Below are 22,513 nucleotides of genomic sequence, written 5' to 3'. Positions count from 1 at the left end.
ATCCAGGAGGCCATGTGCGCTCCCACGTGCCCCAGCGGCCGATCGCGCGCGTGCGTGCGCGCTCCCGCCCCATGGTCCGTTAGACAGGGAATCAGTGAATCGGGCCATGGTGCCCGATCACTGATTCCTCTCCCCCGCAGAAAAAGCGACAGCTTCTCTCGGAAGCCTAGCTTTTTCTGCCTCCTACGTCCCCCCCTACGTCCCTTTAAGCGTACGTTACGCTTAGAGTGACATCATGTAAACAAACCTAAGGTTACCATCTTGTGGCCAAAAAGTAAAACTACATCTACATTAAAAAAAAAAAAAATAAACACATATTTACATTACAAAAATTACTATTTACATCCCACCCTCCCAAAAATACCCAAATAAAATGTTTAAAAATAATTAAAAAAAATTACAATAAAAAAACAACCCATAAATATTTACCTAAGCATCTAAACTTTTTAAATATCTATGTAAAGATGAAATATTTCTATTTTTTCTTTTTATTATAAGCTTGTAAATAGTGTTGAATGCAAAACGGAAAAAATGCACTTTTATTTCTAAATAAAATATTGTCGTCATATTGTCGTCATACATTGTGATAGGGACATAATTTAAACAGTGTAATAACCGGGACAAATGGACAAATACAATACGTGGGTTTCAATTATGGAGGCATGTATTATTTTAAAACTATAATGGCTGAAAACTGAGAAATAATGATTTTTTTCCGTTTTTTTCTTATTCTTACTGTTGAAATGCATTTACAGTAAGGTAACTCTTAGCAAAATGTACCACCCAAAGAAAGCCTAATTGGTGGCGGAAAAAACAACATATAGATCAGTTCATTGTGATAAGTAGTGATAAAGTTATAGGCTAATGAATGGGAGGTGAACATTGCTCGGATGCATAAAGTGAAAATGACTGAGGGCTGAAGTGGTTAATCCCAATCATCCAGTTACCAACTGTGTCAAGTTTGAGAACCCTGCCAATGTCAGAAGGGCTGAAATCACTATAACAAATCTGATTGGCTGTTTGTGGCTCCACCCCCTTTAGTGAATTTGGACCCAAGTCAACCAATGATTGACTGTATCAAGTTTGAGGCCTCTGGCATTAACAGTGTAAGAATGGTAGCAATGTAAGTATTCCCTTTGAAAAATCAATAGGTGAATTTTGATTGGTGGTTGTAGGCTCCTCCCACTTTCTAAATATTAAGCCCAGTCACCCAGTGGCCAACTGTGTCAAGTTTGGGAATTCTGCCATTAACAGTGTAAGAATGGTTGCAGTTTATATTTTCTCATGTAAAAAATGTAGTTGTTGGCTCCACCCACTATTTCTAACCTTGACATACAGTCACTCAATTACCAAGTTTATGAGCTTTGGGGTCCTTGGTATCGATAATTTGTATATTCCCATTGAAATTAAGCAAATTTGATTGGCTGTTTGTGGCTCCGCCCCTTTCTGAATTTGAGCCCCAGTCACCCAGTGACAAACTGTAGCAGGTTTGAGGCATCTGCTATTAACAGTGTAAGAATGGTAGCAATTTAAATATTCCCCATGAAAATCAACAGATGAATTTTGATTGGCTGTTGTAGGCTCCACCCACTTTCCTGAATATTAATCCCAGTCACCCAGTGACCAACTGTGCAAATACACACACACATACATACACACACTCATTCATCTGATTTTATATATATAGATTACTATTACATACAAAATGAATTACAATTTTTCCTGAAATTTCGCATTACGATTACATAATTGCAAATTTCAATGCAAAATTTTGCATATGTGAACTTTTGGTCCACCACTGGCCAGCTGGAGTGTCTGTCCAGTTCACGCTTGTCTGGTTGATATGGGAACTTGAAAAGTCCACGTAGCTCATTAACCACATCGTCCCCATTACCATCTTTGTGACTAGATGAGGCGGAGAGGGTGAAGGGAGGGTATTGTCAGAAGGAAATCACAGACCCACCATAAACAATTCCTGGAATAATAATGATCCTGGAGAGAAGGTTGAACTTGCGTGACTCACAGTTGGAAGAAGATGCAGGAAATATATCATTATTCTCATCTTCACATTGTGACCACATTGTGGCATTCAGAGACTAATGACACTGCCGGTGTAATGTCTGATTGCGCTGCCTGGAAGCTCCCTTCCACGCGTACGTTAAAAAGGGGCGCTGGGAAAAAAGGGCGAGGGGTTTTAAACGATAAACATGGATAACATTTAAAAAAATAATGTACTATATTTCGTTTAAAAATAATGTTTTATAAAGTTATAAATCATTAAATAATGTGCATGAAATCGGCAATTGTGAAAACGTTAATCTTCCGTTTAAAAAGTGAAACGTATAATTAATAACGTTTAAAAAAAATTAGTAAGTAACCCTCCCTGTACCTACCCCTAACCCCTAGACCCCCGTATTGGTGCCTAAGCCTAAGACCCCCCTGTTGGTGCCTAAACCTAAGACCCCCCTGGTGGTGCCTAAACCTAAGACCCCCCTGTGATAAGCATTAATAACGTTTCAAAAAAATATTGTGCGGTTTTTCGTTTAAAAATAATGTAAAAAAAAAAAATTGTACTGTTTTTCGTTTAAAAATAAAGTTTTAAAAAAATATTGCACTGTTTTTAGGTTAAAAATAATATTAAAAAATGTATAAATCATTAAATAATGTGTAATCATGAGAAGCAGTAATAAAACATTAAGTCTCTGGGCGCCGCTTTTAAAGCCTTATTTTTCTCTGGTGCCCTTTTTTCCTGTTGGGCGCCCATTAAACGATATTTATTATGGGAGTGAATGGCGGCACCCGATTTTTCCACTAGCCTCCTGCTCCCTTTTTTACTGTTACCCCCTTCCACACTGAGTAGCACGCATGCTCAGTGTGAAGTTAATTATGCTGCTGATGGTAAAATAATAAATATCTCAACTTCCACACATCCTACACTCACCAAATTCTCAGGGTAGGGAGAGGATCCCCCAAACTACCTATATGCCAAATTGCAGCCCCCGAGCCCCGCTGGTTCAGGAGATAGATTAGAGAAACCTATTTCGGGAACCAGTAGGGCTCGGGGGCTGTAAATTGGAATAGAGGTAGTTCTGGGGGTCCCCTCCCTACCCTGAAAATTTGGGGAGTGTAGGATGTGAAGAAGCAGAGATATTTAGTATTTTACCACCAGCAGCATAATTAAATAGGAACTGTGGCTGCACAGTCTCCTACTGCGCATGCGGGGCAGCGCAAATTAACAGGCAGCGTAATCAGACACAACACCGGCATGGGCTGCTCTTATCGCCGGTTGTCAGGAATATAGCCGCTAGTTATGAGGCTGATAATGTTAAGGATAATAACAGAACATATTTCTGTCTTTTTTCTGTCTACTGGGTAAAACCTCAGATGTGTATTGTGCTGGGGAGTAATTGGTCACCTGGCCAGAGTAATCTGAAGTCTAATGTAATTCTGTATGTAGATGTCCATTACCTCTGCCCCATTGTCCAGCAGGGGAAACTGTGTCTACTGCTAATTAGCTGCCAATTGAGGAAGAATAGGTTGGTCGGCATGGCTTTTGAGTTTGGCGTCAGCCATTGTCCCATTATACAAAGCAAGCCTACCAGAGTCTTGGGGACAGGGGGAAGCTGACACCTGAAGGTTTGAAATGTACATGACAGCGGCTGGAAGTGGAATTGTGTAAACAGGATACTTGTTGTTCTCAGGATACAATCTTACCTGTGAGATCTGCAACCTTCAAAAAGCTGAAACAGGAACCCTTTGAAGTTCGCATATCACAGGAAGATTATGACAAGCGTTCGGTGATGTCACAAATGGGGAAATGGCATTAGTTCCTGGGGGCTGGACATTAAAATGCCCCAGGGGACACTTCAGACTATTTAAGTTGGTCCAGAACAGTCACAGGGATCTTCTCTCGAGAGTAGCTCATTGCTAGAGATGATCCAGAGGAAATCGGTAAATCCGCGTCTCTCCACGGTTGGACATTTGCGATGGTAAAAGTTCACTTTACGTTTATTCCATTTTTATTTTTGGCAACTTATCTTGTGTGTATCTTTGTAAACTCTTAATTTTTTTACTTTTTATTTTGTTTTTTGTAATCTCTTGTATATATTCTGTTCTGCATTTTTCCACTTTTTCCTAGAGTAGTAAATTATTATTTAATAAGCTTGACTTCTGCTGTACTAAACTAACACTCATAGCCTAGAAGAGACTGCAGTGTAGCTGTGTATAAGTCCATGCCTCATTGTATGCTTGAGCAACACTACCATATGAAATTGTAATTGCATTGTGGGTGGGGGAGTTTGTCATACGTTGGCCTAAGGCGCGCAGCTGACCCAACGTACGAAAACGCCAGTGCGAGTAGTGACAGCAGAGTGGCTAACAGTATCGTTCGGAACGACTGTTAGTGGTTTTGCTTCACTACAATGTAAGATTGCAAGTGTGTGTGTGTGTGTGTGTGTGTGTGTGTGTGTGTGTGTGTGTGCGTGGCGGTCCCGTGTTCGGCCCTAAGCGCAAAGCTGACCCAAATACGAAAACGCGGATTGCGCGCTGAGGACTCGACAGCAGAGTGGAAGTGTCTAGCGAACCGCTAGTGGTGGCAGTGAGAGGTGTTCTGAGGGGTCCCAGCCTTGTTTTAGCTCGAATAAGGCTGCTCCCCGCTTGATCTGGTCAAACCCGCAGTCGGGAACCGTATACGTAGGCGTGCCGGTTCCTGACACCGGTTATTGGCTTCAATTCACTAAGCTTAACTCCTTTCTTTAAAAAGAAACTCCAACCAAGAATTTAACTTTATCCCAATCAGCAGCTGATACCCCCTTTTACATGAGAAATAGAATGCTTTTCACAAACAGACCATCAGGGGGCGCTGTGTGACTGATTTTGTGCTGAAACCCCTCCCACAAGAAGCTCTGAATACCGCGGTACTCTGGGCAAACTGCCACAATGTAGCAATGTTCACAGACAGGAAATGGCTGTTTACAGCTGTCTAACAGCCAGAACAGCTAGAAACAGCTACATAACCTGCCCACAGTAACAATGTCACCATGTAATACATGTCAGAATGTGAATCAGGGAGAGGAAAGATTTTACAATGAGCAAACACTGACTAAATCATTTATACATAATTATGGTAAAAATGAAGCACTTTTTTATTACATTATTTTCACTGGAGTTCCTCTTTAATAACTCTACTGAGCTGTTTTACAGTTATCACAATTATATCACCATGGTGATAACTGTAAAACAGCTCAGATGAGTTATTAAAGGGGAACTTCAGCCTAAACAAACATACTGTCATTAAGTTACATTAGTTATGTTAATTAGAATAGATAGGTAATATAATTTTTTACCCACCCTGTTTTAAAATAACAGGTAAATGTTTGTGATTCATGGGGGCTGCCATCTTTGTCATGGGGGCAGCCATCTTTTTGGTTGAAAGGAGGTGACAAGGAGCAGGAGACACAGTTCCAACTGTCCTGTGTCCTGATAACCCCTCCCAGCTGCACACGCTAGGCTTCAAATGTCAAATTCAAAATGTAAAAAAAAAAAATTTGCACCAAAACAGCAGAACGAGAGCAACAACTTCAGAAATCCCATCATGCTTTGCACAGTATCAGGGGAAAAAAGCCCGGGCAGTTTTCTTCTGTGCATCTAAAAATGAGGCTTGGATAAGAGAAACAAAGTTCTGATGCTGTGATACTGTTAAAGAAACACCAGGCCTTTTCAGTGCTGCTGAGTCGATTTTTAGTCCGGATGTTCACTTTAAAGGGGTTCTTTCGCGAAAAAAGTAGGCAGTTAAAAAATGTGACAGATGACAGGTTTTGGGCCAGTCCATCTTTTTAAGGGGGATTCTCAGGGCTTTCTTTGTTTTCAACAGCATTTCCTGAACAACAGTTTAACTGCCAAAATAGCAAGATACCAGCCGGCCTCCCTAATCACTTGCACACTATTATGTCAGTTAGATTTTGCAACTGTTGTTCAGGAAATGCTGTTGAAAACAAAGAAAGCCCTGAGAATCCTCCTAAAGCTCAACACACACCATACAATCTTGGTTGTACAGATTTACCAAATCTATGTAGTATAAGGGCCAACAGATTGAAAATACCTTGAATGATTGATTGGATAAGCTCTTGTACTACATGAAAGTGGTAAGATTGAACAACCAAGATTGTATGGTGTGTGTTGAGCCTTAAAAAGATGGACTGGCCCAAAACCTGTCATCTGTCACATTTTTTAACTGCCTACTTTTTTCGCGAAAGAACCCATTTAAAGACAGGAGTGAAGCTTAGTGAATTGAGGCCAATGTGTCATGATGTAAGGCCTGGGGTCTACTGTGAGCAGCACTTTCGCTTTGTATAGGGTTTTTGTTTTTTGAAGCTCTGTGCAATCTACTGCTGACAATTGGCTTGCAAGTTATATTTTTTTTGGGAGGGGGGGAGGGGGAGGACCGGGCAAATTCAGATATAACTGCCTGCCGGGTCTCTAAATCCCTCCTCAAGCTCTGTGTCTCCTGGCTTCCGGCATGTAGCTCCACCTCCTGCAAGGGGGTGGAGCTTTGCACTGAAAACCAGAAGAAAACTGGGCTTTGGGAGGGATTAGAGTAGTTAAAATTTAACTTAAAGGACCATAATCGCAAAAAAGGTAGGCAGTTAAAATCTGACAGAACCGACAGGTTTTGGGCCAGTCAATCTCCTCATGGGGGATTCTCTGGGTTTTCTTTATTTTCAACAGCATTTCCAGAACAGCAGTTGCAAAGTCTAACTAACAAAATAGTGTGCGAGTGAGTAGGGAGGCTGGCTGGTATCTTACTATTTTGGCAGTTAAACTGCTGTTCAGGAAATGCCGTTGAAGACATATTATGAGAATCCCCCATGAGAAGATGGACTGGCCCAAAACCTGTCGGTTCCCTCAGATTTTAACTGTCTGCTTTTTTTTTGCGATAGTGGACACCTAAAAAGGACTTTTGAGATATTCCACAGTTTTATTTTATGTTTAAAGCTACTTTCTAAGTTTTAACTGTTTTATTGTTTTTTCTCAATAACACATTCATTTAAGTATGCCAGAGCTAAATTGTATGAACTGTTTACCATTTTTTTTTATCTCATTCCTGCTCTTGGAAGCCATTTTGTGCTAGGAAAGTGTTTTATAGTTGGAATATCTTATCAGTGAGGGTCACACTGTAGTCACTTCCTGTCTGAGTCAGGACTGAGTCAGCCACTTACATACCTGATATTAACTCTTTCAGGCAGAGAAAGAAAACAAAGGAACACAGCATAGTTATTTGTGTGCTAGGCACTGTACAAACACATGTCTATCTCATCATGTCAGTTCGGGTATCCTTTAAAGGACACCAGTCACAAATAATTTAAAAAATATAAAGTGGATGATTTAAACAGCAATTAAAAGAGGTAAAGGAAGGTGTAATTAGTTTTGCAAAACATTTCTCTAAAAAAAGAAACAATTTAAAGCTTAACATAAAAGCACAATGCAATTGTGCTTTTATTGGGGGCAGCACGGTGGCGTAGTGGTTAGCTCTCTCGCCTTGCAGCGCTGGGTCCCTGGTTCGAATCCCAGCCAGGGCACTATCTGCAAAGAGTTTGTATGTTCTCTCCGTGTCTGCGTGGGTTTCCTCCGGGCACTCCGGTTTCCTCCCACATTCCAAAAACATACGGATAAGTTAATTGGCTCCCCTTAAAATTGGCCCTAGACTACAGTACTTACACTACATAATATAGACATATGGCAATGGTAGGGATTAGATTGTGAGCTCCTTTGAGGGACAGTTAGTGACAAGATATATATATATACACACTGTACAGCGCTGCGTAATATGTCGGCGCTATATAAATACTAAATAATAATAATAATAATAAAAATTGTACATTTTTATTTTGTTTTGAAACCCTCAAAAAAGGGCCAACAGGTCTAGAGGAAGTACGAGGTGTGCAGCGTTAGGCCAATTATCTTGGACAGAGGAGAAAGTTCTCTCTGACTTCTCTCCAGCAATCAGCGCCAGTACCTGGGTCAATTTGTCCCTTTGAAAAGAAAAAGGTAAACAAACAAGAAACAATATGAACAGGAGAATGATACAACAACAAAAAGAAAGTCCAATCTATCCACAGGAAGGCGAAAAACTACCCTGCTAAGATTTTGGCCAATTACTTTGGACAGTGGAAAATTTCTTTGCTGACCCCTCTCTGCGATTAACGTCAGTTCCTTTCTAAAAATAATAAAGACAAGAAACCATATGAATCGGAGAATGAGACAATCTTCCCCCCAAAAAATAACAAAAAGGCCAATCGATCCAGAGGAAGGTGAAAAAAGCCCTGCTAAGAGTTTGGCCAATTACTTTGGACAAGTGGAAACTTTCTTCTTGGCTCCTCTCTGAGATCAGCATCAGTTTGTGGCCCAATTATCCTCCGGAAAATAACAAAGAAAAAGAAACAAGGAAGAGTATGAACCAGAGAATGGTCCGGTCTCCAAGACTGATCCTAAAAACCAGAGGCGGAACTACAGATCCTGGGGGCCCTCAGCAGAACTTTGATGGGGCCGATCTAACATTCCCTCAGTGACCCTCCAAACACCTGGTGGTTGGTTGATTGACAAAGGTTACTTACTTTTCACCTTAACTGTGAGGAGTGCTAATGCAGGAGATAAATAAATAAGGGGAGATAATTCATGAGATAAATGGATAAGGAGAGCTAAACCATGAGTTATGTCAAATAAGGAGAACTAAACCATGAGTTATGCCAAATAAGGAGAGCTAAACCATGAGTTATGCCAAATAAGGAGAGCTAAACCATGAGTTATGTCAAATAAGGAGAGCTAAACCATGAGTTATGTCAGATAAGGAGAGCTAAACCATGAGTTATGTCAGATAAGGAGGGCTAAACCATGAGTTATGTCAGATAAGGAGAGCTAAACCATGAGTTATGTCAGATAAGGAGAGCTAAACCATGAGGTATGTCAAATAAGGAGAGCTAAATCATGAGTTATGTCAGATAAGGAGAGCTAAAGCATGAGTTATGTCAAATAAGGAGAGCTAAAGCATGAGTTATGTCAAATAAGGAGAGCTAAACCATGAGTCATGCCAAATAAGGAGAGGTAAACCATGAGTTATGCCAAATAAGGAGAGCTAAACCATGAGTTATGTCAAATAAGGAGAGCTAAACCATGAGTTATGTCAAATAAGGAGAGCTAAACCATGAGTTATGTCAAATAAGGAGAGCTAAACCATGAGTTATGTCTAATAAGGAGAGCTAAACCATGAGTTATGTCAGATAAGGAGAGCTAAACCATGATTTATATCAGATAAGGAGAGCTAAACCATGAGTTATGTTAGATAAGGAGAGCTAAACCATGATTTATATCAGATAAGGAGAGCTAAACCATGAGTTATGTTAGTGTGAAGAAACGCGGAAAAGCCGCGGTCTCTCAAGGTGAGGCGGCTGTCTCCACGTCCAGCATGGCGTCACAACTCGGAAAAACCGCCGCATGCCGCATAGGCAGAGCGGCGGAATCCGCATTGGGAGCGGCGGAATCCGCATTGGAACTGGATACATTGCAAGACAGTTCTAGTGTGGCTGGGACTGATAGTCCACCAGGATTCAGAGTGACACGCGCGCGCACAGAGACAGAGCTTATATAACAGCCAGAAGTGAGTCAGCTGACCAGGATGGTCAGCTGACATTTTCCACAACTCTCATTGGTCCAGCAATTAGGGAGGTCCTGGAAAGGTCCTTGGGTATATATACTGCTGGCTGTTCACTTGTTCCTTGTCTGGCGTTGCGATCACATACGTGGGAGCACCCAGATCCGTAGTCAGATCCGCAAGTGTGCCGGGACCAGCTGGAACTGTAATCCTACACTTAGCTAGATTCTGTTGATAGCTAAAGTACTAGTTTGATTGTGATTATCTGTTATGACCCTTTGCCTGCCTGACTATCCTCCTGAACTCTGATCTTGCACCTCGATATTTCTGATACTCTGTTGCTGAACCCCGGCTCGTTCCTAGACTCCGCCTTTGTCTTCTGATCTTGTACTTTATCTGTCCGTGTGTGTACGACCTGGCTTGCCCGACCTCGAGAACCGACCTTACTGTTAGAGGCGGTTCCTCGGTCTGTTAGTGACCCTTCCTCCTGAGGGTTACTTTCAGACTACCCTTCCTACTGTCAGCCTGACTCCTCCCGTCTTGGAGAGTTCAGGCCTGCGGAAGGAATCCGTGCAGTACTCCTGACTGCGCTGAGGCTTGTCCTCAAAGGCCTCGATTCATAAAGCATTCCCGCATGCGGGAATGCTGAAAACGGCACACTTTACCGACCACACAGCAGAATCTTTATTCATAAAGGCTTTTTCCGCATGAAAAGCCGACTTTCGCGAGCAGAGTGATAAATCACCACCTTGCGCGGTGATTATCATAGCAAAAGTAACAAGTAGTCAATTCATAGAGATTAGAGGTAGCGGTATGCGGACGGGTATTACCGCTATCTCTGATGTGGCGAGAAGCGTGCGGAATACAGTGCAGTGAATGGGACAGACCTCCCAAGCAGCTGCAGAGAGAACACCGCACTGAGGGACTCCGCCTGCTTCTCCTGTTTCCGCATGTCTCCCGACAGCCTAACGCCTGCCTACAGCGGAATATCTCCGCACGCCTGTCACATCTAGCTACATTTTTATGAATTACCACCCTGAAGGCGGTAATACCGACAGCGGTGTTTCCCCGCTCGACTTTCCCCGCTCGACAGCACTTTTATGAATCGAGGCCTAAGTGTTAGAGTTGGGCCGAACCTCCGATTTTAGGTTCGCGAACCGAGTTCGCGAACTTTCGCGGAACGTTCGGTTCGCGTTAAAGTTCGCGAACCGCAATAGACTTCAATGGGGATGCGAACTTTGAAAAAAAAAAATAATTATGCTGGCCACAAAAGTGATGGAAAAGATGTTTCAAGGGGTCTAACACCTGGAGGGGGGCATGGCGGAGTGGGATACACGCCAAAAGTCCCCGGGAAAAATCTGGATTTGACGCAAAGCAGCGTTTTAAGGGCAGAAATCACATTGAATGCTAAATGACAGGCCTAAAGTGCTTTAAAACATCTTGCATGTGTATACATCAATCAGGTAGTGTAATTAAGGTACTGCTTCACACTGACACACCAAACTCACCGTGTAACGCACCGCAAACAGCTGTTTGTACTAGTGACGGCCGTGCTGGACTGGTGCGCACCATGGCGAGAGTGCAGGTTTTGGTGGCTTTACAGCCCATATGGTCGGCCTGGCTGATGTAGCTGAATGACAGAACAGTGACTGTCCAGCTGATCAAATTTGGTCTGACCACAATGAAGCAACGACCTTATTATCTTTTGTGTGCCCCCCGAGACACTCGTCTAGGCGCCGGTCATTGCTTCATTGTGATACGCAAGCCCCTTCACCACGGCAAGGTAATGATCACGAAGGGGAATGGGCGCATGTACATGCCTTTTCTTTTGTTGTTGCAGCTGCCCTCAGTGCAGCCAGAAAAATTAGGCAGTCATGTACACGCACCATAAAAATTATTACAGCGGCCGCTGCTAGCAGCGGCCTAAAAAATTCAGCAATCCGCCTGGAGTCCCGGACCCTGTTGGTGGTGGCGGAGAAGGTAGTGAAGCGGCCTGCAGGCAGACATGCTGTGTGGAGGGACTGGGAGCGACTTAGTCTTTTTGGGGCAGGCCAGGCAGCCAGTCACACGGCGTGCAGGCAGAGATGCTGTGTGTGCGGGGACTGACTTAGTCTTGGGGCGGGCAGCAGCCCTCCGGGATCCATGCCTCATTCATTTTGATAAAGGTGAGCCAAAAGTGGCTTCTTCCGCTCAAACATTTCCTTCACGGACACCTGACTGCTGCTGTGGGCAGAGGAGCAGGAACCGCTCAAGGGCAGAGGCGGAGTGGAGGAGGGTGCCTGTGAAGGTGCAAGGGAGAAAGCGGCAGAAGCAGATGATGCACCTGAAGGAGGAAGAGGAGAAGGAGGGTGACTTTTCTTTTGTGTGCTGCTGCTGCTTTTGCTCAGGTGGCCATCCCATTGCTGTTTGTGCCTTTTCTCCAGGTGCCTTCGTAAGGCACTTGTCCCTACGTGAGTGTTGGCCTTTCCACGGCTCAATTTTTGTTGGCAGAGCGAACAGATGGCTTTGGTCCGATCTGAGGCACACACATTAAAAAATTTCCACACCGCTGAGCCACCCTGGGATGTGGGCACTATGGGGACCTCAGCAGCTGATGCTGAAGGGCAAGTTGGCTGGCTGTACATAGGTGGCGATACATGGTGCCGGACTCTGCCACCAGCTGTTTCTGACGAAGAGCTGCCCCAGCTTCTTTCAGCAACTTCTCTCCTCCTACTACTCTCTGACTCCCTCTCTGAACTGTCCCCCTCTTCATCTCCTCTATTGGGAACATACAGAGGATCCCTATTACCGTCATCATCGTAGTCATCCTGCCCAGCTTCGCTTGCCTCAGACAAATCCAAACTTGCACCATCAGTAGGTCCTTCATCCTCCTGACACGTTACATCCATAGTGTTGCCGCGTAACTCAGACATATTAGCTGGTGAAAATTCATCTGGCTGTAACAACAATGGCTGTGCATCAGTGATTTCAACACTAAATAATTCTTGCGAAGTGTCAAATGCAGCGGAAGTGGTGCTAGTAGTAGCGCTGGTGGCTGAGCAAGATGAGGTGTTCTGTGTCGCTAAATACTCAACCACGTCCTGACAATCTTGGGAGGTGATGGGACGTGCCTTCTTCCGAGCACTGTACTGTGGGCCAGGTCCACACGAAATTACATTTACACGACCTCGCGCAGACCTGCCGGGTGGCCTTCCTCTGCCTCTGCCACTACCTCTTCCTCTTCCTCTACCTGTTTTGTCCATATTGGGTATGCACGGAGTGGTATATCACACTGCGTGCACTCACGTAGGTAGGTGGGTTCACTTAACTGCACAGGTATGCGCACTGATGCGGTGGGTTCACTGAACAGTACAGGTATACAGTGGCAGGTTCACTGAACACAACAGGTATGCAGTGGCGGGTTCACTGAACAGGTATACAGTGGCGGGTCCACTGAACAGAACAGGTATACAGTGGCGGGTTCACAGAACAGGTATGCAGTGGCAGGATCACTGAACAGGTATGCAGTGGCAGGATCACTGAACAGGTATGGAGTGGCAGGATCACAGTACAGGTATGCAGTGGGCTGAGGGCTCACTGAACAGAACAGGTATGCAGTGGCAGGATCACTGAACAGGTATGGAGTGGCAGGATCACAGTACAGGTATGCAGTGGGCTGAGGGCTCACTGAACAGAACAGGTATGCAGTGGCAGGATCACTGAACAGGTATGCAGTGGCAGGATCACTGAACAGGTATGCAGTGGCAGGATCACAGTACAGGTATGCAGTGGGCTGAGGGCTCACTGAACAGAACAGGTATGCAGCCAGGAAGAAGTTAAGCCTAACTAATCTTTCCCTATATGAGAGACTGCAGCAGCTCGCCCTACTCTCACTAATGCAGGCACACGAGTGGCCGTAATGGCCGCCGCTGCCTGCCTTATATAAGGGGGGGGTGGGGCTCCAGGGGCTAGTGTAGCCTAATTGGCTACACTGGGCCTGCTGACTGTGATGTAGAGGGTCAAAGTTGACCCTCAGTGCATTATGGGGCGAACCGAACTTCTTCCGCAAAAGGTTCGCGTGCGGTACCCGCACGCGAACCACCTACGTTCGCGCGAACCACGTTCGCCGGCGAACCGTTCGGCCCAACTCTACTAAGTGTTACTGTTACACCAAACACTACACTCTACTCAGGTGAACAGAGGTTAGCTGGTATATCGGATTATCAGGTGATACTGCAGATCACTTATAATCTGGTATATATCTGTATTCCCAGTGATACAGATCACCGGTAATCAGATCCTCTCTGTGCTTCACCGATCGATCGTTACAGTTAGATAAGGAGAGCTAAACCATGAGTTATGTCTAATAAGGAGAGCTAAACCATGAGTTATGTCTAATAAGGAGAGCTAAACCATGAGTTATGTCAGATAAGGAGAGCTAAACCATGATTTATATCAGATAAGGAGAGCTAAACCATGAGTTATGTCTAATAGGAGAGCTAAACCATGAGTTATGTCAGATAAGGAGAGCTAAACCATGATTTATATCAGATAAGGAGAGTTAAACCATGAGTTAAGTCATTTAAGGAGAGATAAATTGTGAGTTACTAAATAAGGTGAGATAATTTGACAGAAAAGCTTTGTGTATCAGGCCCCTGATCTGGAGGATGAACACCTGTGTCAGAGGGAGTAAAATAGTATTTAGGGGCCCTCACAGCTCTGGGCCCTCCTGCAATCGCAAGTGCTGCTCGCTTATAGTTACGCCACTGCTAAAAACAAAATAAACAATATGAATAAAGGAGTCAGCATAGGTGAAACAAACAAAAAAATTGATATTAGTTTACATGAGCATTTTTGCTTCTTTTATAGACAAAAGGGGACTTAAAGAAAACCTGAGATGGAATAAACTTCAGCATTTATACTTACCTGGGGCATCTCTCAGCCCCCTTCAGGCCGTCCCTTGCCATCTCCCTGGGCCACTCCGATCGGCTGCTGGCCGCGGTCCTGGAGTTGAGCCGAAATTTTTGTAATTTCGCATTACTATAATTACGCATGCGAAATTTGCGATTACGATGCGAAATTACGGTAGCGTAATTGCCATTAAAATCGTAATTGAAAATACCGTAAGCGTAATTTTCAACGCGTAATTTCGCGTTTCGTTCATACCATAATTTCGCATTAAACCGTAACGCTCCCGTATAAAAAAGCCGCCGACTTTAAGGGTTAATAGCAAAGCCCTCTTAAATGCTAAGAGCCTCAAATTTGGGGAATAAGGAATAAGAGGAAAATTTTTTTTTTCAAAAAGACCTTATAGTTTTTCAGAAAATCGATGTTAAAGTTTCAAAGGAAAAATGTATACATTTAAAAACCTGCCGACTTTAACGGTTAATAGCAAAGCCTGCTTAAAGTTTAGGAACACCAAATTTGCAGGGTATATTAAGGGGATCAGTGGGAATAAGAGGAAAATTTTTTTTTTTCAAAAAGACCTTATAGTTCTTGAGAAAATCGATTTTTAAGTTTCAAGGGGGAAAATGTCTTTCAAATGCGGAAAATGTCAGTTTTTTTTGCACAGGTAACAATAGTTTATTATTTTCATAGATTCCCCCAAGTGGGAAGAGTTTTACTTACTTCGTTCTGAGTGTGGGAAATATAAAAAAAAACCGACGTGGGGTCCCCCCTCCCAGACCTCTTTAACCCCTTGTCCCCCATGCAGGCTGGGATAGCCAGAATGCGGAGCACCGGCCACGTGGGGCTCCGCACCCTGACTATACCAGCCCGCATGGTCCATGGATTGGGGGGTCTCGGAAGGGGAGGGGCAGCCAAGCTTTCCCCTCCCCCTCCGAGCCCTTGTCCAATCCAAGGACAAGGGGCTCTTCTCCACCTCCGATGGGCGGTAGAGGTGGAGGCCGCGATTTCCTGGGGGGGTTCATGGTGGCATCTGGGAGTCCCCTTTAAAAAGGGGTCCCCCAGATGCCCACCCCCCCTCCCAGGAGAAATGAGTATAGAGGTACTTGTACCCCTTACCCATTTCCTTTAAGAGTTAAAAGTAAATAAACACACAAACACATAGAAAAAGTATTTTAATTGAACAAAAAAACATAACCACGAAAAAAGTCCTTTAATATTCTTAATTAACCATTAATACTTACCTGTCCCTTTAAATAAATGATCCCTCGCAATAGCCTTGGAAATGTTCTATCAGTTACAATGTAACAAAGTTATTACAATGTAACAACTTTGTTACATTGTAACTACGCCGCACCCGACGTCACTCGCCGCTCAGCCGCCGCATACACTGACGCGTCCTTGCAGGACGCTAAGTCCCCGCCGGCTCCCGCTGTCCACCCCGCCCACATCTGTCACCCACATGTCACCCACATGTGGGTGACATGTGGGTGACATGTGGGAGAGGCGGGGAAGGCAGCGGGAGCCGGCGGGGACTTAGCCTCCTGCACGGACCCGACAGAGCTCTGAGCTATATAGCTCAGAGCTCTCTAAGCATCTTTGTATTTGGGCTCCAAGGAGCCCCATTGGTCCTTAGCAGACCAATGGGGTTCCTTCAAATCAGAAGGAACCCCATTGGTCTGCTAAGGACCAATGGGGCTCCTTGGAGCCCAAATACAAAGATGCTTAGAGAGCTCTGAGCTATATAGCTCAGAGCTCTGTCGGGTCCGTGCAGGACGCGTATGCGGCGGCTGAGCGGCGAGTGGCGTCGGGTGCGGCGTAGTTACAATGTAACAAAGTTGTTACATTGTAATAACTTTGTTACATTGTAACTGATAGAACATTTCCGAGGCTATTGCGAGGGATCATTTATTTAAAGGGACAGGTAAGTATTAATGGTTAATTAAGAATATTAAAGGACTTTTTTCGTGGTTATGTTTTTTGTTCAATTAAAATACTTTTTCTATGTGTTTGTGTGTTTATTTACTTTTAACTCTTAAAGGAAATGGGTAAGGGGTACAAGTACCTATATACTCATTTCTCCTGGGAGGGGGGGTGGGCATCTGGGGGACTCCTTTTTAAAGGGGACTCCCAGATGCCACCATGAACCCCCCCCCCCCCCCAGGAAATCGCGGCCTCCACCTCCACCGCCCATCGGAGGTGGAGAAGAGCCCCTTGTCCTTGGATTGGACAAGGGCTCGGAGGGGGAGGGGAAAGCTTGGCTGCCCCTCCCCTTCCGAGACCCCCCAATCCATGGACCATGCGGGCTGGTATAGTCAGGGTGCGGAGCCCCACGCGGCCGGTGCTCCGCATTCTGGCTATCCCAGCCTGCATGGGGGACAAGGGGTTAAAGAGGTCTGGGAGGGGGGACCCCACGTCGTTTTTTTTTTATATTTCCCACACTCAGAACGAAGTAAGTAAAACTCTTCCCACTTGGGGGAATCTATGAAAATAATACACTATTGTTACCTGTGCAAAAAAAACTGTCATTTTCCGCATTTGAAAGACATTTTCCCCCTTGAAACTTAAAAATCGATTTTCTCAAAAACTATAAGGTCTTTTTGAAAACATTTTTTTCCTCTTATTCCCACTGATCCCCTTAATATACCCTGGGAATTTGGTGTTCTTAAACTTTAAGCAGGCTTTGCTATTAACCGTTAAATTCGGCGGGTTTTTAAATGTATACATTTTTCCTTTGAAACTTTAACCACTTCGCCATATCTGGACGCATATATCCGTCCAGATAGGCAGTGGTGCTGCAGCCGTGTGGTGCGCGCGATCGGGCGCGCGCCCGCGCGCGCTCCCACTGCCTCCCGCTGCCCCCCCGATCAGTGAATGGGAATATAATTCCCATTCACCGATCTAAGTCCCCGGCAGAAATACCGACGCTTTCTCATCAGAGAGCGTGGTATTTCTGCCCCCAGGAAACTTCTTCTCTTCTTTTTAGTTCCTAGATGCGACATCGTTCGCATCTAGGAATTTTTTGAATGTGGCCAAATAGTAAACTGCACCCACATACCTGTATTGAATAAAAAAATACATTACATTACATCTAAAATTGGCTATTTACCTCCCAAACTAAAATTACCCAAATACATTTTTGTATTAAAAAAATTATAAAAAAAAATTACAATTAAAAAATAAATAAATACATAAATAGTTACCTAAGGGTCTGAACTTTTTAAATATACATGTCAAGAGAGTATCTTATTAAAATTTTTTAAAATTATAAGCTTGTAAATAGTGATGGACGCAAATTGAAAAAATGCACCTTTATTTCTAAATAAAATATCAGCGCCATACATTGTGATAGGGACGTAATTTAAATGGTGTAATAAGTGGGACAAATGGGCACATAAAATGCATGGGTTTTAATTACTGTAGCATGTATTAATTTTAAACTATAATGGCCAAAAACTGAGAAATAATGATTTTTTTCCATTTCTATCTTAATCTTCCTGTTAAAATGTATTTACAGTAAAGTGGCTCTTAGCAAAATGTACTACCTAAAGAAAGCCTAATTAGTGGCGGAAAAAACGAGATATAGATCAATTAATTTTGATAAGTAGCGATAAAGTTATTAGCGAATGAATGGGAGGTGAACATTGCTCGGATGCATAAGATTTTCGAAGCTGTAGGCTGAAGTGGTTAACATCGATTTTTTGAAAAACTATAAGGTCTTTTTGAAAAAAAAAATTTCCTCTTATTCCTTCTGATCTCCTTAATATATTCTCCAAATTTGAGGCTCTTAGCATTTAAGGGGGCTTTGCTATTAACCCTTAAAGTCGGCGGCTACCTAACATTGATCCATGCGTCAACTTTTCCGCTTGGGAGCATGGCCATACGCATTACTTTCGTAATACCCACTGTAATGCGAAAATTACGCGAAAATTACGCTTACGCGAAAATTCACGAAATCCTTCTTCATTACGATTATGTACTTACGGCCATAATCGTAATTACACTAATTACGCGAAATTTCGCGAAATCGTAATTACGTCATTACGCTCATCTCTACACGGTCCCTCAAAATGCCGACATTCCTGCAGTACTGCGCATGCGTGTCCCAGCTGCATGCCCACGCCCCCAACACGCCCTCATCCCTGGGAGTGTCCTGCAGCTGCATTGGAGCTGAACTCTCCAGGCAATGGGAGTGTGATGAGGGCATGTGCGCCCCCGAGCTACGCATGCGCAGTACAGCATGACTGAGCCAACTGGAGGGAGAGACTGGGCCGGCCAGCGGATGATCGTAGTGGCCTGGGGAGGTGGCGAAGGAACTGACGGCCTGAAGGGGGCTGATTGAAGCTCCAGATAAGTATAAATGCTTTAGTTAAGCCCATCTCAGGTACACTTTAAAGAGGAACTCCAGTTAAAACAAAATTATAAAAAAAGTGCTTCATTTTTACAATAAATATCTATAAATGATTTAGTCAGTGTTTGCCCATTGTAAAATCTTTCCTCTCCATGATTTAAATTCTGACATTTATCACATGGTGACATTATTACTGCTGGCAGGTGATCTCACTGGAAGGAGATGCTGCTTGCTTTTTTGGCATTTGGAAACAGCAGTAAACAGCTGTTATTTCCCACAATGCAACAAGGCTCCCACAGTGTGATGTCAGGACCAGGGTCCTGACATCACACTGTGGGAGGGATTTCACCAGAATATCAGCCATACAGCGCCCCCTGATGATCCGTTTGTGAAAAGGAATAGATCTCTCATGGGAAAGGGGGTATCAGCTACTGTTTAGGAAGAAGTTCAATTCTTGGTCACGGTTTCTCTTTAAGTTCTTTTAGCCAAGTCAGTGCTTGTGTGTCGCGTTCCACAGTGTCATGCAAAACTTGGGTGGCGTCCAAATTGAGGGACAATATTTAATTATTTTTGTAAGATTTTGGGCTGTGGGGAAATACCGCAGGAACATCCTCAGGGTGAAGTCTGGATTCACACAAGCAAGAAACATACGGAAAAGCAGAAATTAAAAGCTTAATGTTTCTATGGAAAAGAAAGAGTTAAAGAAGAACTAACAAAGGATTGAACTTCATCCCAATCCAGGGGATGCGAGCCATGCAGCCGCGGGGGGCCCGGGGCCCCTCTGGGGCCCACTCACTGCTGTTTATTGGGGGGGGGCAAAGGGGTCGCAGCCCAAGGGGAGAGCATTGGACATTGGCGGGGCTCTCCTCTCAGCGCGCTCCCCTCCAGCATCAAGTAAATCGGGGATTTAAAAGATTTTACAATGGGCAAACACTGACTAAATCATTTATACAGAATTATTGTAAAAATGAAGCACTTTTTTTTACTATGTTTTCACTGGAGTTCCTCTTTAATTAGGGGTGAAAGAGTTTTACTGAATAGTTCCACCAGGACAGGAGATATTGAAGGCAGGAATTAGATTCTCGGATGCATTTACCGAATGATCGCCGTGTGACGCAGAGGGACACAGTGTCCAAGACTGGGGCAGGACACAGAAAAAACACTGTCTCTTCTGCACAACCTAAAGAACTTACAGTATACTAGCTACTTGATTTCACTTTGGCCGTGTTGCCCTGGTAATGTGACAGCCTCACAGCTGTCATAGTTGAAGAGGGGAGCACTGATCGTAGCCTGAGGTGATAAGGGGGAGCCAGGCCCCCCTCCATGCTGCTGTTTGTTCCTGCTACTCCCCCTTCCTGTATTGCGCCCCTCCTGCCCTTAAAATGGCCTTGGAAGGCTCCAGAGCCACCCCCCCCCCAGGCTTCTACCCCTAAGGGCCCCCCTGCAGCTGCATCCCTTGCAGGGCCTATTGTTACGCCCCTGGCCTTCGGTGCAGGTAATATGGCATCTTTGCTCTCTTTGATCCTGTGCTCAGATTCTTATGGGTATAGAATAATATGGGGCACATTTGTATGTTTTTTGCAGTGGTTCTATATCTTGTTATTTCGCTAACATAACAATTGGATGTACACATTTTTCCTTTCATGGCACTATGCACTTGATTGGTTGATACATATGTGGAGTTTTTGAGAAAACCAATTTTAAAAATTCAAAGGAAAAGTGTTTTTTTTTTAAACTTGGTAAAATGACATTTTGCTGTGGGACTCCTTAAAGGTTACTTAAAGTGATACTAAGTTCCCCAGTTTAACGTATCTAGGCGTTCTTTTATCCCCCTGTTCTTGTCCTGATCACTTACTGTCTTTACACTCTTTTCCCAAAAGCTGCAGGCGCCTCAATTGCACTCCCATCGGTGGGAGTGTTCTGTGCTAAAAAAAATTGCAACTGTGCGTGCACTGAATGCTTCCCATGAAGATAGTGTGACTGGAGGAGCGTGGCGCTGTGCGTGTGCAGTGGTCCATGACTGGTGGAGTTGGACAGATTTTAGAGTGGCACAGCAGCTGAAGGGAGAAGAGCGGAATGACAGTGAGGGACCAGGAGAAGTACAGGGGGCCGGAAGAAGCCCCAGGTAAGTTAAACCGTCCACCTTAATGTCACTTTAAGTTTCCTTTAATATGTACTAGTTCCGAGCTCTGTATACACACTATACATTTTAAGAAAACAGACAGTGGCCTCAATTCACGGAGCATTATCAAACGTTTATCAAACACTTTATCAAACGTTTAATACTTTACCTCATGGGTAAAATCTCATTTTGAATTCACTAAGGTGTTATATATTTGTTGAACGTTTTATCGGTAAAACATTCGATAAATATATAACACCTTAGTGAATTTAAAATTAGATTTTACCCATGAGGTAAATTATCAAACGTTTGATAAAGTGTTTGATAAACGTTTGATAATGCTCCGTGAATTGAGGCCAGTGTGGGGTCCCCCTCCAAGCCTCCTTAACCATTTGTTTATGTTTACCACCTCCGCTGCTCTGAATACCATGCCCATTTCCCACACTCTGAACAGTTTTTGTGCTCATGTTCCCAATTATTCACACCCCATCAGGTTCACTTCCCTTACTTTGGGATTTATTTTCCTATTGATCCTTTCCATAATCCATACAGGGGTGCTAGCTACCTATTTTCTGCTTTCTGCCTTCAACACTTCCAGCACACCCTTATAATTTCCCATACTCTGAACTCCTCTTTACTAAGGCCACCCTTGCCTTATCACTTGCTGGTTTCTATTTTCCCACACTCTGAACCTTCACATGCTAGGTTTTGGACCACATCGGTTCAATTTACCATATACCCTACACTCAGGTTTCTTTTCACTCAATTTCCCTTTTCCACACACTGAATGGGTACTGCCCGAAAACACATTTTTATCCTTCACATTTCCCATATTCTGAACATTCCCTGCACTTTGTTCCTCGCCCCCCCCCCCCCTCAGTAGCACAGCATCAGGCGGCCTCTGTGGACCCCTCCCAGACAGCAGCATTAGGTGAGTTTGTTCTCCCCACTTCACTATGATCACAGATAAACAGAGTAGATGTGAATTAAGTCTATGCAATTCCTATTTGCTGTGTCTGATTCACCGGCTGGCTGGTATTAGCCTGCAGACAATAACACAGCATTCACATGGGTAATTAACTAATTTAACTCATGACAGGTCCTGATTAATAAGCCGCTCTTGCTGATGCTTTCGGTTGTAAAATCTATGTCATCGTTAAGTGATAAACAACAGTTGTTAGTTAGTTAGTAATTGTATATTATGAGGAAAAGAAAATCAGGAGGAAGCAGAGAGTTCAGCCAAGAGAGAGCAAACTGGTTCCCCAGATCTCATGGAATAATTAGAAAAGTTATCCAAAGAAAATAAATAAAGGATTTTTATCTGCAGATCTCCCAGCTGTCCTTTTTTTGGAAGGACAGTCCCTCTTTGGGAACCAAATCTCCCTGCACCTCTTTCTTCTTCATTTTTGCCTCTTGTGTTTTGCATTCAGCAGCATTTAGATTGAATCCCCTGCTGGTGGTGAGTGCACAGGGGCTAACCTGCACTCCCCCTCTTGGTGTGGGTTTAGGG

This window comes from Hyperolius riggenbachi, chromosome 7 (assembly GCF_040937935.1).
Source record: "Hyperolius riggenbachi isolate aHypRig1 chromosome 7, aHypRig1.pri, whole genome shotgun sequence".
NCBI classification, from domain to species: domain Eukaryota; kingdom Metazoa; phylum Chordata; class Amphibia; order Anura; family Hyperoliidae; genus Hyperolius; species Hyperolius riggenbachi.
This window is presented reverse-complemented; position numbering follows the sequence as displayed.